A 17,916-nucleotide genomic window follows, 5' to 3' on the forward strand; every position below is an offset into this window, starting at 1 on the left:
ACATTCTTAAAAGGAATCTTTAACCAAGTTCTTGTCCAATAAGAAATTTAACAGTACTTGAGGACTACAATATGTCCCATTGCTTTTCTATTTCTCTTGATTTCTCTTTCTCACTGTAGTGCAATAAACTGCTACAGGTTTTTACCAAAATAATGCAGCAGTAGTTCAAAATGTGTTATTTTGCATTACCAAAAGTGTTCAATCACATTATAATGGGTGACATTTGCATATAACTAGATGACCAAACAATGTCTATTGCAGTGATTTAGCAAATTCAGCACAGTCAATGTATTCATCATTGTTCTTGTCATCCTTCTCAAAACACCATCAAGTTAATCAGTTCAACTTGACTCATTGGTGGTGCCTATTCATTCTCTTTCTCCTTATGAAGTGAGTGATTGCTATGGAAAATTCTAGTCATAATGCAAATTATTGTCATCATAATCAAGCATTTTGGAATAACAGAGCTGTAGCTCTTGTGGAGATATCTCCACCTCTGGTTTTGTTGATATTTTTTAGATGTTCCATGATCTGCTCTTAGTCATGTACTGTGTTCTCATCCAGGCCCACGCTGTGGGATGGGGAAGCTCACTCCAGGCACTTCTGCCCTGGCACCTGAAGTTTAAAAGCAGACCACACAGAAAGGGGGTTCTGAGCAGCCATATAAGACCTCATGGTCACCAGTACCCTTGCTTTCCCTAATTTGCAAGTAGTTTTCCTCAGATATGAAGACTTCCAGCCAACTTTTCCTTATTTCTTAAAGATAATCTTAACTTGTTTTTAATTGGGAATAGGTTTGGAAGAATTTCCTAGATAAATTGGTTGTTTGTTTTTAGTTATTGAAATTTAATTAATAAATACATATTATAAAATTCTAGAGTATGTACAATAATGTTATGAATTATGCTACCTTGCTTTATTTATATTTTTGTGATGAAAGTTAAGAGAAAGATGAAATACTACCTACTTTCTTTTTCTTAGTGAAAAGACCTTTTTGCATTCTAAAAGCTTAATAATTCTATGTTTTTGAAATGTACAAACAGCTAAAACTTTGTTTTTCTCTCTCTTGTAGACTTTGTATTGAGGAAATTTCCATAATTCAATAGTCATACTTCTAATATTTTAATTGGGAACATTTAGAAAAGTGAATGTGCTATGTTCTTCTGTAATGAGAGATTCAGTTAGTCAGTATAATGATGGTCTTTTGCCAAAATTAATTCTGACAAGGAACACTGGCATAATATATTAAATGCCAAGCCATAGAAACAACACCCCAGAAATAGGAGCTGATGATTCAAGCTTGGCAGCGTCTCCCTCTGCTCAATGTTAAAAACCAGCTTAAAGGCTGGCCATAACAATGTTTGAGAAAGAAGAATTCTTCTTTCCAACATGTTCCTTGAGTTCAAAAACATAACGGAGATTTCAAAGATTGTTGAAAAATACGAGTCTAGAATATAAGGTCAAAAGATGAACTTGGAAGCCACCAAGAAAGAAAAGCCACAAAGTATCATGGGAAGACATTTTTTTGAAAACTTTTAGATAGCTTCCATCTGAGGACTATGTGTTGATCCTGACCTTCTATCCTTTAGGTATTGTTAGTATTATCTTTAGGTTTGTTAATTCCTCATTTATGTTGTGAGATGGAGTAATGTTCAAAGTAACAAAGTTCACAAGAAAATTCATGAATAATATCAACTCAATTATCTCATATCTTTATATTTGATCTTGTCCTTGTAACCATAGTAACCATAGAGACCTTTTCTTTTTTCTTTTTGCCTCAAAGTTCTTCAACAACCCTGATTTTCTCTTTGTTAATTCACACTGTTCCTGCAAAGTACTATACTAGAACACTCAAAATAAAGCCATTGGAGTCTTTAGTATTACTTTAGGCCCTTTTACTATGAGACAATCTGAAGTTAAGTAATACATTTTCCCATGTAATCTTTATGAAAATGCCACTGCATATTCATATCAGTAGTAACATCAGTTCAGTTTATCTGTTTTATTTCATAAATGAATAACTTGAGAATAGAAGAAAAAGGTATTTTAATGAATGAGTCCAATAGGAAAATAAGTGGTAGAACAAGAAAATATTGTGCAAAGTTGTAGAGGTGAAGAACTCTGCCAACATCCAGTTTTGATCATTTAAACCATCTTGGCTATTCTGCAATCTCAGGATTTGAGCCACTGAGAATAGATATGTATGTTTGTGTGTGTGCATGTGTGTGTATGTTTAGATAAATAAATTGCTATATTATGTCACACATAGTATATTTACTTCTGTATATATACATACATATATATATACACACACATAATATAATACATTTTTGTTTGTGTCTTCAATTTCTTTTCTATATCCAGTTTTATATAGACACTTTCTCCAAATATATCTCTATTTTTCTCATCCACAACAATAAAAAAAAAATAGAAAAAAAACAAAAATTTAGGTTGAGTACTGGACAATGATATTTCCCTTCATAGAGTAACAGAGGCATCTATATTTGCATTTAAAATGTATTGTTTTATAACCAACATTTCAGTTTATAATACTTAATATTTTGCTAATTTTAAAAAGTGTCTGATTAACAAGGGAAACCTATTTGGGCTTTTGTTAAAATTTCAGCTCGGTTATGAAGAAGTTATAAAACACACAAACCATAGTTTCTTAGAATTGTAAGTGCTTTGAGAGTTCACGTAAATTGAACCATCATTTAGAAGACAAAGAAAAATCCTCTTTCAATTAATTTATATCATTCAGAATATTTTTTAAAGAGTGGAAGGGACCTTTTATGAGAACATAACACATTAGAATAGTGTTATAATAGTATAAATAAACACTGTTTATGATTATGTAGAAAGTAATATTCTCAGGTTAAAACTTGGGCTCTAGAGATATTGTTGAATTCTGGTTCCTATATACTTTATAGCTATCTGAGCTTTTTTACCTCTTTTCACTTTCCATTTTAGGATAATAATACTATGCTTTTCATGGGGTTGTTAAATATATGTTAATGTAAGTATGTTAGAGTCTAGTACATATTACTCATTCAATAAATATTAATTATAATTATTATTATTTACTATTACTAAAGCAATTATGAGAAACTGTGAAAGAATAGATACCATCTTTCCCTATTTTGGATTGCATTTGGAAGGAGAAAGGGAAACTAAGGGTGATTCATTTTCAGAGAAATATGGTTATCAAGGATTTACTTTTAAGGAAATCTGTACTTAGTGAAATAGTGATTATTATTAGCAAGTACCTCTTTATGGTCTCCACTGAGCAATCCAACGAAGCAAGCTGCATTGTGTTGGAGAAAAACAAAAACATGTGACTTCTAAGAAAACTGTGCAAACTGAAGGAACCCAAGAATGTTCAAGAAATATTACTAAGGAAAGGAAAAAAAAGGATAAATGGATAAGGCACTTCATTTTCCTAAAATAAGGACATAAATTGGTTTCATTTCACGTCCCATTCTGAAAAATTGCTAGTGTCTTCATTGATTACTACTTTGAAAATGTCTCTGAGACTATGCTTATATTCTTCAGGAGAGGGGACAGTCTATAACAAAGTCTGTTACAGGTGAGAAGAGGTGTGTTAGTGGCAAGTAGTTCATCAGACTTCCAGATTATACAGTCAAAGAACTTTAGAATTCAAACATTCTCAGAGATAATATAGTTTCCCTTTCAATCTAATTGCTGGAATCCCTCACATATTTGAAATATGTCACATGCCTTATTAGATTTTAAGTTTCCTCAGAACAAAAACTGGAAAGAATAGGTTAAAGTTGCTTGCAAAAAAATACTTGATTCTACAAAAATGAGTATATCTAACAATTATAGCTCTCCAATAGTGAAATACACTTTCTTTTAAGTAGTGAGTACCCTTTTTGAGTATAATTGGTTGAGAGGAGACTTGATGACATATATCTTTTGGATTAAAGCGAAAAAATTAAAATAGATAACATTTAGTTTCTAATTTTAAAATTCAACAGTCTCATGAATGTCATGAGTACCTGTCCTAGAAAAATTATGTGGGAAATAGACATTATTAAAAATTAATTCCTCATTCATCAGGCATCTGGCTGGTTCAACCACAGAGCATGTGACTCTTGATCTGAAAGTCATGGGTTCAAGCCACATATTAGGAGTAGAATCTACTTGGAAAAGAAAATAATTCCTCATACATATATTAAAAAGGGAACATGGATTATACTGCTGGAAAGCCCCATACAAGAGTTTCTACGATGAAACACTAAAATACAGTCTTCAAATGTAAAATAAGATGGACTGTAAAAGTATCCTTGAAAGTTATTATAAAGGTGAAAATAATGAGTAAGAAAAAGAAACAAGTAATTGACTGGATATGGAAAGATTTTTAAAACATAAGCTAAAACAGGTAATATTCTTGTTTTATAGAACATAAATGATAAACCTCTTGTATGAAATCTACTATGTTTGGAAATCCAGGACACCTGGATTAGGACACCTTTTATTTTATTAGGACACCTTTTATTCAGTTCAATTGTCCAGACAAAGATTCTCCATACAAACAATTGAGAGATTTAATTGTAGAAGGTAAGATATAGATTTTAAGTAAGTAACTTCTATGCTATTTTACCAGATATCCACATAATATATTTTAGAACTGTTAGAAACACATTATCATGTAACATATTTTAAAGAACTTGAACAAGACAATAGAAATAATATAATACATGATGTACTTTTATTTCTGTTTTATTACCTCATCATTCTCAGGAAATACAAGTAATCAATTCATACTTTAGAGACTGGGTGTTGATCTTCCTTCTCTGACCACCACTCAGAATTTCCAGTATGATGTGTTTCAAGGGATTCAGGAACCTATGACTTTCCAGCTACTTATTGAAGTTACTGATGAATTAGGTGGGAATAAAGCTAGTCAGCTGTCAGCCACTACAACAGTCATAATTTATGTGTTTCCTTGGACTACAGTGCAGCCAACTTTTTCCACAAAAACAACTACAACTACAGTAAGTACTTAGTGATGAAATATAATTCTAAAGTCTGAATTAGTCATAAACACAGAAAGTATTCGGGAACTCTTATAGGAGTTATTCTTATATTTTGGCAATAAAAGACATTAATGAAATGGTTACTTTAATACATTAGAATTTCTATCCTCAAAGTAAGAAAAAGTTGTTAGAGCTGTTAGGCAGTAATTTTGAGTCAAGGTAAATATTCATTTTTATAAGACTTTTTAATATTATTTAGTTTAGATTCTTAGTAACTCTGTTCTTATCATAGCATGCTTTTCTCTGTTTAAATAAAGACTTATTAGGTTTTCTTATGTACATAGCACTCTATAAGGTTTACAAAAACAAAAGTATGTTTCCTTGAAAAGCATATAGACTCATTGGAAGACAAGATATACATTTAGAACTATTTAAATAAATACTAAATAATGTCAAATGATAATTGTTACATAACTTTGAGTTTGAAAATAAAGTAAATTTATTTGGGCTGAGATACACAGAAGGTTCTCAATAAATAGAGAAGGAAAATAATAATGTAGTTCTTTAAGAACTAATTTCTTTTTTTAATGTAAAGAGAAGAAGAAAAGCTTTGCAGGAAGAATGTATAGCATTACCTAGGAAGAGCGTAGTCTGTTCTGGGAAATCCTGGGAAGGTAGTGAAACTGGAGGCTAGACTTACATCAGGAAAAGAAGCTCATGTAGATAATGTAAAATATCTGAGCATGGAACATCCTGAAAAAAAAAAAAATTAGAATCCTCTTACACCATACACAAAGATGAACTCGAAATGGATAAAAGATCCCAACATGAGGCAGTAATATATCAAAATCCTAGAGGAGAATATAGGGAGTAACCTCTTTGACATTGGCCACAACAATTTCTTTCAAGTCATGTCCCCAAAGGCAAAGGAAGCAAAAGTGGAAATGAACTTTTGGGACTTTATCAAGATCAAAAGCTTCAGCACAGCCACGGAAACAGTCAACAAAACAAAGAGGCAACCCATGGAATGGGAGAAGATATTTGCAAATGACACTACAGACAAAGGGCTGATATCCAAAATCTATAAAGAACTCCTCAAACTCAACACACACAAAACAGATAATCATGTTAAAAAATGGGCAGAAGACATGAACAGACACTTCTCCAAAGAAAACACACAAATGACTAACAGACATATGAAAAATGTTCAACATCAAGGGAGATTCAAATCAAAACCAAATGAGATATCACCTTACACCAGTTAGAATGGCCAAAATTAACAAGACAGTAACAAGTGCTGGAGAGATATGGAGAAAATGGAACCCTCTTAAAATGTTGGTGGGATTGCAAGTTCGTGTAGTCACTTTGGAAAACAGTGTGGAGATTCCTTAAGAAATTAAAAATAGAGCTACCCTATGACCCTGCAATTGCACTATTTACTGGGTATTTACCCCAAAGACAGAGATACAGTGGAAAGGGCCATCTGTACCCCAATGTTCATAGCAGCAATGGCCAGTCGTCAAACTGTGGAAAGAACCAAGATGCCTTTAAACAGACGAATAGATAAAGAAGATATGGTCCATATATACAATGGAGTATTATGCCTCCATCAGAAAGGATGAATACCCAGCTTTTGTATCAACATGGATGGGACTGGAAGAGATTATGCTGAGTGAACTAAGTCAAGCAGAGAGAGTCAATTATCATATGGTTTCACTTACTTGTGGAGCATAAGGAATAACACAGAGAACATTGGGAGATGGAGAGGAGAAATGAGATGGAGGAAATCAGAGGGGGAGACAAACCATGAGAGACTGTGGACTCTGAGGAACAAACTGAGGGTTTTGGAGGGGAGGGAGGGTAGGAGGTTTGGTGAGCCTGGTTGTGGGTATTACGGAGGGCACGTATTGCATGGAGCACTGGAGCACTGTTCCTAAACAATGAATTCTGGAACACTGAAAATAAAATAAAATAAAATAAATTAAAATTAAAAGAAAAGAAAGATTAGAATTCTGCATGATTACTGAAGACAGGAAATTACTAAGTTTCACAGCAGAAGACAGACTCCCAATGCCTCATAACCTTTGTTAATGTGGAAATATAGAGAAAATCAATGATGTGTAGGATGGCTTTGTGTGGAATATGCTGTTTGATTTCAAACAGGTGGACTTTGAATATCCAAGTAGGAATTCATATCCATGCCTTCACTCACATTATTATGATGTTCTCTATATAACTGAGCTAACACAATTAAGATATATTTGAATTAAAATAGTTATTTGTGGAAAAGTTATAGAAAATTTCTCCCTTGCTTGATTTCACAGTCAAGAAGTTTTGCATTAGCTATACAAAATCATCATAATACAATTTGGATACTCCAGATCCAAAGAAAACAAAACATTGGATTAAAGTGGTGTGGGACTGGTAATGCTCCCCAGGGCCTAGCAGAAAGAAATGTAAATTCTTTCTGTGAGAAGATAACAGTATTCTAAGCTTCCAATTATTTATAACAATTTTTTTCAATCTAGTGAACACCACAAGATTAAATATAGCTAGGCGCATAAGAAAATAAGATGTCATAACAAAGAAGCAACAAAACCACACAAAGCATAAGCAGAAATACAGTAACTACAGAAGTTTTCAAAAACAAACCACAAAATAATTATGTCTATTAAGTTCAAGAGATATATATCCCAAGTTTGAAATTTGGTCAGGTTATTAGAGACTATATAGTAACATAGAATATCTGAAAACATATTAAAAAATCTAGAAATCAAAAAAACAATAGCTGAAATTAAATCCTGACCATACTGATATAAAAAATATACAAACACTACAATGAACAATTATCAAACATGCATTTTTTTGAGCACACATGAATGCATAAAAAAGTTGATCATATATTAGTTTATAAATCAGATCTAAACAGATTTCTGGGGATTGAAATCATGCTAAGTGTTACCTGTGACTTTAAGAAATTATACAAGAGATCAAAACAGGTATTTAGAAGTTAAAGAAATAAAGAATATTTTTAAATAAATGAATGAATGAAAATACATAATAAAACTGCAAGATGAATGAAGTTAAAAAGAATTGAAAGCTATACATTTTCCCCTAAATACTATTTTAACTGCATCTCAAATATGTCATATTATTATTTAAAAATAATATCTAGTTCCTTAAAACTTATTTAAAACTACGTTTCATTTGAAGTTAGAAAAAGAACAAAATAATAAACTCAAATAGACTTTTTTAAATGAAAAAATAAACTCACGACTTTTTTAAACTCAAAGTGACTTTTTTAAATGATAAGAAATGAAATTAATGAAATTGAAAGCAAACATACAAAATAAAGCCAAAAGTTGGTTATTTGAAAACAATAATAAAATCTATATATTACTTTGAAGAGGCTAAAGGTGAGGAGTGAAGTCACATTTTATCAATGTCAGAAAGAAAAGGGAAAACTACTGTATATGGCAACTCTTCCCCCCCCCAAAAAAGAAGAAGAAGATTATAAGAGAGTATAATAAACAACCCTGTCATTATGTTTGATGGAAAAAAATCAAGGTGGGAAGAATTTCTCTTTCTCTTAAGTCAAATAAAGACTTAATATAAAATGCAATGATTAAGATAGTGTGGTATGGTGCATGGGAGACAAATAGACAAGAGAATAGAATAAAAAGTCTGGCTAATGATCTACAATGTATAGACATGCTTTATATCAAGTGACACTACAGAGCAGTGGTAAAAGAATGATATAGGTTCAATAAACTATACTGGGCAATGGTCATATATATGTGTATATATATATATATATATATATAGACAAAAAAGAATGATCCTGAATTCAAATTAAGTCCAGATGAATTTGTAGAATTTAATGGCAAAAATAAACAAAATTAGGGTCCCCTGGCTGGCTCAGTTCATTGAACATGTTACTTTTGATCCCAGGGTTGTGAATTCAAGCCCAATGTTGGATGTAGAGATTACTTAAAAAAAATAAAATCTCTTAAAAAAACTAAATGAACAAAATTACAAACTTAGGAATAATTTAAGATACTATTTTAATAATTTGAGGGTATGGAAAGATTTCTTAAATAAGACCAAAAAAAAAAAAAAAACCTAGCCATAAGGAAAGTTTTTGGAAATTGAGTACTTTAGAATTAACAACTTCTTATTATGGATAAAATGGAATATTTTTCTATGTAATGTTTGATCTGAAATAAGTTAGTGGAGAAGACCATGTGTAAGTTTAAATAATACTGGGAATAAATTGATAATTACTGAGATTGTGTTATGGATTTCTGGTGAGTTCTTGTACTACTTTTTTATACCTCTGTATGTATATTAGGTATCACAAAATAACAGTTGTAAAATAATTGAAAGGGAATTAATCTGAAATTCCTATGCAGTTTTTAAGCTATTCCTGTTTAATGCTGCAAATTTTCCCCCAAATTCCCTTTACAATCAAAATACTCTAAACTCTTTTTGGAGCTTCATTAAAACTGTCTGCTTTGGAGCTTTTAATCATATTTCATATAGTCATGCTCTGAAATTATTTTAAGTATAACTGTTCTCCTGGTCATTCAGTAAATTAATTCTTAGCTCTTACCTTTACCTTTACCTCAGGTTATGTGACCATACAACTTTCACATTCCACAAATATATACTCAAATCATTTTATAGGTCAAGAAATATTACCCAAGACCAATCTACAACATCAGTAGTATCTTAAGTGGTTGTAGCAGCATTCTAACCATTAAAATGTTTTGCTTTTTATTTCGGACTCAACACAAACATCATCTACCTATTCTGAGTTAATCTTCTCTACTGGATCTTGCTTCTTTGGGACAGATCATTTGAGCCTGTTGCATGGTGGAAGAAAAAATCTAATTTATACCAAAAAATTGATTTTTATCATCTAAATTTCTGATTAATAAAGCAAAATCTAGCAAAACAGAAGTCTTGAAACAAAGCATAATAGAATAAACAAATTCTGTAGCAAGACATGAAAGGAGTTTCAGATTTGTAGTTGAGTGAAACTAATCCATGTAATTCTCTTGACAAACTACATGAGACTTGCTAAAAGAGGCAAACCAATTAATGTTGCCTAGAAATCATTACAAATGTTTGACTTAAGAATTTACTTCCAAAGTTTGTGGCAAATGGTCTTTGCTATTTTCCATAAGCCATGTCAGCTTTTATGCTTCCAAGTGTACATACATAATACACACATTTCTACAGGGAGATATATATATGCTTCTCTTTGCAAAAAGTATTACCAAGCCAGAAGTAACCTTAGAACTTCTACAGTTCAGTCTGCCCACTGTGCAGGAAGGAGAAATGATACCTAAACAACTTATAACTTCCATGTTCTTGAGAGCAAGCAGACAAAAACACCTGCATATTTTAAGATAGGTTTTTAAAAAAGATAATATTTCCATAGGCTTAATGTATTATTGACTAGCTATTATTTGTATTTGAGTATGTTACGAAATTTCCAGTAAAGATCACCTATGTCTTTAGATTATTGAGTCAATCGCACGACCAAGCCTTGTGAAGTTGAAGTACAAAGCTTCAACTTGTTGAAGTACAAAGCTAAATAAATCAGGGAAAATCTTGTTGTAAATAATGGAATACCTAGGGGCACCTGGGTGGCTCAGTGGGTTAAGCCTCTGCCTTCAGCTCAGGGCATGATCTCAGAGCCCTGGGATCAAGTGCTGCATCAGGCTCTCTGCTCAGTGGGGAACCTGGTTCCCCCCCACCCCTGCAACATCCCCCCACCCCCTGTGCCTGCTTATTTGTGATCTCTCCCTCTGTCAAAGAAATAAATAAAATCTTTTAAAAATAGAATATCCATCTTGAAGTGGCTTAAATAATAAAAAAATGGGTTCAAGAAAGTAGTAGACTATTAATACAAAAAATTTAAAGATCTCTAATATTAAACTAAAGAATATGGACTTTATCTTCTAATCAGAAAGGCCCAAAAAGTTTTACAAGGAATGAGTGATGGGGGCACCTGAGTGTCTCAGTTGGTTGAAGCATCTGCTTTCAGATCAGGTCATGATCCCAGGGTCCTGGGATTAAGTCCCCACATCCAGCTCCCTGCCCAACTGAGGGCCTACTTCTCCCTCTGCCAGCCACTCCCCCTGCTTGTTCATTCTCTCTCTCTCTCTCCCTGTCAAATAAAATCTTAAAAAAAAAAAAAGAAAAGAAGAGAAAAAGAAAAGGGTGATAAGATGATCAGATATGTTCCAAGGTGTAAGTAATTTAGAATACACGAAGAAAAGATTGGAGAATAAAGAAAGCAGTGCCCATGAAATCATTTAGGATCTTATCTTCTTTAATCCAGATAAAAGACTTAGGTCTTAAAAAGGCAGTGACACTTCATGTGGAAGTGAAATGCTAGATCTGAAATATACATAATCTATAATATTCACCATTTATTGTGTTTGGAATTTGTGTATTACAATATATGATAGGAAAGAGAATCTCTCTCAGGATTTACCCATTAATATTCCACTACATTTTTTTTTAAAGCCAGATCTTTCAGCTAGAATGTTGAATGAGATATAAAAACTTAAAAACATTTCTAAGTGGGTAGAATACACTGCCAGAATTTTATCTACTTCTAAAATGTAACTATATAACTATAAAATCCATTACACAAATAGAAATAGAAAATTCTTGAAGCCAGAATGCTAGCAATGTGTATCTATGAGTAATAAATAAATTAAGGCCTGAAGATAAAAAGATGCAAAGTAATTAAAATTAAATCTAATCATATTATAAATATTATAAGAGACATCACCAGCATGAAATTTACTATAAATACCGATTTTTAAACAAAAAATTATTCAAAACTCTAGAAAAAATGCAGGGCATCTCATTAATTGTAATCTAGTGAAGACATTCAATAAAGACTTCTGCCTCTTTTAAAATGCCAAGTATGGTAGCTGATAAGTGAAAGGACCAATGTTGTATGTTATGCAAAAGATATGTGTTCATTCTTAACTGGGGGCAGGGAGGATTCATGAACTGTTGCAGAATCTGATGAAAGCTATGGTTTCTCTCTCCAGAACAATGTGCATGCCCTTTTATATTTAATTTTACAGGCTTGTATAACCCAACCATGGAACCCAGATTTAGAAAACCTGAGTAAAACTAAGAGTTTATTCCTGCTTCTGAATTTGTAAAAAAAAAAAAAAAAAAAAAAAAAAAAAATTATGAGCAAAACATATTTTGTTTAGTGGTATAAACCACTAAAATAAATACATAGAAAACTTTACATATTTCTTATATATGTTAATACTTGCCATTTTCTTATAGACATTATAATAAATAAATAATACCTTGAAGCTTAGAAAAGAAAATAAGAAGAAATACTTTTATCTTAAATGTAGAAAGACTTAGTCAAAGAAGCTAATAAGTAAACCCAACCCCAGACTAAGTAAAATAAACAGAACTGCAAATTGTCTCCTGATTAACGTTCATCTTTGAACCCATACCTGCCTACTCAGAGGTCCATCTCAGGGCAGGTAGAGAGAGACCAACTAACTCATGTTTCAGGAACTGAATTAACTTGTTCAATTTAAGTTCAGATTGGCGAAAGAGACAATGAGGTAACTGGCTAGACATCATTTCCTGCAAATGTAATCCCCAAGGGATTATGAATCAAAATTCCTGAAACTATCACATGCAGCAAATTGAGTTCCATAGTAAAAAGCCCAGAATTAATATCTATAAATCACATTAATTTATAGCCATATCTTTGCTCTGATTTCAACATTAAACAATACATGGGTAAAAGAATACAAGGGAGAAAGTTTCTATAAATAACTCTGTTCAATCTTCTCATCCATTCATTCTAGTTACCCATCCATGTTTCATGATGTGTAACAGAATAATAAAAAAGATTTTTAACCCACCAATGAAGAACTTGAAAAAGGCATTATATGCTTTAGACTTAATCTGAATTTTGGAAAACTAATCTGAAAGACATGGCTGCTTAGAGACATGTGCTTAGAGGTGAGAGGTTATGTCTTTACAACTTTACATGTTTTCTACACTATTGTGTTCACTGCAGAGGCATATTATTATCCCAAGGCCGATTTGACTCATTGAAGACCAATCTTTTACTAGCATTACACCTCACAAGGTAGTTTGCAATCAAATATGTCTAGAAATTTGTTCTCAGCTGATAATTTGGAACAATGGGGTGCTGCTCATTCAAAGTCAATAAGAGTATTGTTAAGCATTCGGAAGTTTTGTCAGCTGGTTGTTCAGCCTTTTATAGCTTGAAATCTGTCATGGCGGGAATATTAACACTATGGAATTTGGTAAATAACAGGATTTTTTTTTTCTTTTTAAGAGGTAGTTTATCAGCACACTACTGTATGTAATTTGTCTATCTTTTTCCTTATAATTTTCCCAAAGTAGAAGAAATTTAAAGTGGATAGAAAGAACAATTAAGATTAGCAAATACTTATGTATGATAAGCAAAAGGCTAGCCACCAAAAAATGAAAGAGCATTTACTTTACTTTCTTAACCTTCATCTTAAAAATCATTCTAGGCAAATTTTTATAGGTCAAGGTATCAGTAGAAGCCACTGGCATGTTCTACTCACCTGAGTCAAGTATCACTGAAGAAACTAGGGAAATATATATTACTTGTTGTGAGCTATGCCTTAACAACCACTATGCCCTGTATGCCTGGGAAATAGAGCCCATCACTGATATTTCTATAATCACCCAAAATCTTCCACCCAAATTAAATTTATCTTCTTTGACTTTTCTAATATGAAGAAATAATGACACAGTAGGTTGGTAAGTATGGTCACTAATTGACTGTTTACTGAATGCTAGAAGTTCCCCAATTTAACTGACAGTCATAATTTCAGCCCAGACCTGTTTTCAGATCCTACATTTGTTGTACTATTGCAGTATTCCTGTATTTCTTAAACTTGATTAATCCATGTACCCCTTATAAGGAAAAAAGAAAGAAAAAGCCCTCTCAGATATTCAGCATTATTTTTGTAAGAACAGAAAAAAAAGTGTATTAAATTATAACATTTTAAATGCAGTAACAGAATTATAACAAGTTCATTTGTCTTATTTTAAATTATTCTTAAAAATACATCAGTAAAAAAGCCTTGATATAATGGGTTGACAATGATGAATATAATAAAATACCTTTATGGTAGGCCAGAAGTGGAGAGAGTGTGAAGAAACACATAACAGGAAAGCATGCCTATTTTTATCTGCTCTTACAAAACATGCAGGAAGATGTATTATGAGATATGATATATGTATACCCCTGAGGAGGACAGCAATATAAGTTCCCTTGAACCTATGGGGAAAATGAAAACCTTTGCTTCATTTCTCAAGTCATTCTGCTATTCAGCCTCTAACTATAAACCATACAATTTTTCTTCTTAAGTAGCAGACAGGGGAACTAGGTGGCTAAGTCACTCTCCTTTCTTCAGATGTTGCTCGGGAATAAATTCTTTTAGTGACCCTCAAAACACTGCATTTTTTTTTCCTGTTGAGAAGTGACATGGTTATGCAAGTGTTTGGGAATTTATTTCCATGTGTTTTAAGTGTTATATTTATATACCCTATAAGAAAATCACTCTATTAATAGTGAGAATCACATTTTACATTTATTTATTTCTCAGTCTTTTTGTTTAGTTAAGAACCAGTTGTACATGTACAAAGTAACAGAAGATTTACAGAAGAGCTTATTTAAAAAGGTGTAGACAGAGATATGGAAAACCAGTATGGCATAACTTTGCCTATCTCTTCGTAAACAAATTCATCCTGGATATTTGGTATATAATTTTCTTTTCTGATTTTATTTGACTGTTCTGTTGCCTAAAGTACATGACTAAATCTTTCTGAGCTACTTTGTAGAAGACCAAGTATTTATTTTTAAGGAAAATAATTGTTATTAGTGTAGTTCATTTATTTTAACAAGTTATTTACAAAATAGAAACCAATAATTTAAATACATTATTAAATATATTAAATTTTAATAATTTAAACATTTTAAATTTTAACATTAAAATATTAAATAATTATTTTACAAAATATAAGGAAAGTCACACGACCTTCAAGAGTAATAATATGGGTAATCAAAGTGAGAATATCACTAATTAAAGAGACTTAGGAAATGTTTTCATTTTGTTTTACTTTCCTAAATAATGTCTTTTAGCTAGTGGCCCTGTGTTTCATTCCAGGAAAATCAAGTAGTGCTGTTAATTACTTTAAATTTCTGTTGTTATATTTTTAAATAATATTTTCATGTCTTTTTCTTATTTTCAGCATTTGTTCTAATATTATAGCATTTACTAATTTCACTAGTACCTCATATATGAGAATGCATAGGAAGTTCTAGGAGTAATATCATAGTTTAAAAAAGAAGTTATTTTTTATAATAACTTCATATTCAGGAAACACATTAGCAATATTACTAAATTCTCACCATACTCATTTATTCTTAATGTGACCAGGTCTTCTAATTAAAAGGAAAAAAGATTTTCAAGTGGAAGTTTGAAATGAAATATAATAATATAATTTCATGTAAATTCTGTCAGAATTTTAACATGGACAACAAATAGTCTTAAGGTCCTAGTTGCGGAATAGAAAGTATGTAGTCTTAGGAATCAGACAGATCTTGGTTTGAGTCCCAGGTCTTCCCACTCCATAACTGTGTTAAAAAAAGTAACGACAGGCCCAAAATGGAGTAATCTGTGCTAAGCTCCACACCAGCAAACCAAGGCTTAACATCCAACCTAATGCAGTTTCCTTCCCAGTTATGTAATCATAACTGGTCAGTCTTGAATATTCTGGTCAGCACTAGTGAATTAATCTGCCTGACAGACCCCTTCTATCTCCCAAAGAAAGTTTAGGTAAACATATATTTTCTTGTCCGTGATCCTATCTGCCTATAAAAGCCTTCCATTTTGTATAGCTCCTTGGAGCTCCTCTCTGTAGCTAGATGGGATGCTTCTAGATTGATGAATCATTGAATTAAAGCCAATTTGATCTTTAAATTTACTTTGAATTTTGTTTTTTTAACAGCTGTGAAACTGGGCTGAGTTATGTACCACCTCTGAACCTCAATTTCTTATCTGCCAACGGGGATTATTAAAAGTTACTACAGAAGCCTAGCCTAGTGCAATGCTCAGAAAATAGGAGATGACTAGTAAGTATAGCATTATATTAGTTATTTTATAAATGTTTATTAATTGATGAAAACTTGGAAAAAGACTGTTTGAAAACATTTGGCATTAAATGAAGGCTGAAATGATGTTCAAACCTCTTGAAGGACAACAGAATTTACCACCCCAAACGTGCCTCTTTGGCATAAGAATTATTTTATTTTAGGCTGATTATTTTTTTTTAAGATTTTTTATTTATTTATCTGACAGACAGAGATCACAAGTAGGCAGAGAGGCAGGCAGAGAGAGGAAGCGAAGCAGGTTCCCTGATGAGCAGAGAGCCCGATGCTGGGCTTGATCCTAGGACCCTGGGATCATGATCTGAGCTGAAGGCAGAGGCTTTAACCCACTGAGCCACCCAGGTGCCCCTAGGCTGATTATTTTTAGGAATCAGTTGACATGGAGAAAGCTTTGAAAACAGAATAGAAATTAATTTTTTGCAAGGGACATTTATAAGGAAAATGTCAGTTTGTAAGGATATCTATCTCTCTATTTACCACAGGAAGATCACTGAATTTCTCTAAACTCTTTATCAGTGGAAAAGCAACTGACTTAAATCTGCCTTACCCTTGTTTACTGCTTTTTCTGGCAATGTCTCATAACTGGCTTCTCTTTCCACCCCACTCCAACCACATCATCTTTTGTCTTAAACTGGAGATGGTATTTAAGGTGGTGACTTGGGCCATTTTGGAGAATTACTCAGTTTTTCTGGGTATTTCTCATGTATACAGGAGGTACACATGTTATTAAACTTCTGGGTTTTGTTGTTGTTGTTTTTGTTGTAAATCTGTCTTTTATCACAGGGGTTCCTCAGCCAAGAACCTAGGAGGGGAGAAAAAAAATGATTTTTCCTTCACTATACTCTACTTCTCATTTGCAGTTCCCTCTAAGAAAAAAAAACAAAACAAAACAAGTTTTCATGTTTTATTTATAATACAAATATTTTTTAAAATATTTCTAATATTTTATTAATTTTTATTTAAAAATTTGGCAAATGAGAAAAATGGGCATTTCTAATTAAAGTTTCAGTGTTTCAGCACTAAACACTATTTTCTATAGAAATCTGGTTTCTATTTGATTTTAAATCTTTGAAACACTGCACGAGAAGAAACTTTTTATAAACTTAAAGCAGAGTTTCTTATTTGTAGACTTTTAAAAACTATCTTCGATGAGAGTTAAATGAAATAATTGGAAAGTCAGCAGAAATACATAAATTGTACTCTGCTAGGTTATAGCCTTACACATCTGCTGTGACTCTAATACCCACTGATGAAAGATTTCAGGACAGGGAGAATATTATTATTGTCTTTCCTGTAAAATATAACAAGTTAAGTAATTAAGGTTATGAATCAAACCAAATTAACTGCACACAGATGTAAGAAGCTTGGTACATGATCAAATAACATGAGAAATTCTTTTGTTTTCACTGGTGATTTACCGAATGGTGAGATAAACGTCTGATGACATATGTAGTCCAGTGTCCTGTCAATCCTTAGCCGTTTATTTCATCACTCCTCATGTTCGTGACAAAGAGGAGTAACTGTTTGATCAACTCTAAGAGTATCTTCATGGTTTCTGCTTAAGCAAGCCCAAAAGCTGGTTAAAAAAAAATGTTGCAATCTAGATTTAAAGTATAACTATAAAAAGAGAATACTTTGCATAATAATATATACATGACCTAAAATAAGTTCTGG

The 17,916-nt window shown here is 32.2% G+C and overlaps 1 pseudogene; it reads right to left on the reverse strand.

Moving 5' to 3' along the window:
• Positions 1 to 252: 252 nt before the first annotated feature.
• LOC132016332 (multiple coagulation factor deficiency protein 2 homolog) overlaps positions 253 to 17,916 on the reverse strand; it is a 31,928-nt pseudogene continuing 14,264 nt past the window's right edge.

Source organism: Mustela nigripes, chromosome 4 (assembly GCF_022355385.1).
Source record: "Mustela nigripes isolate SB6536 chromosome 4, MUSNIG.SB6536, whole genome shotgun sequence".
Taxonomy (NCBI): Eukaryota; Metazoa; Chordata; class Mammalia; order Carnivora; family Mustelidae; genus Mustela; species Mustela nigripes.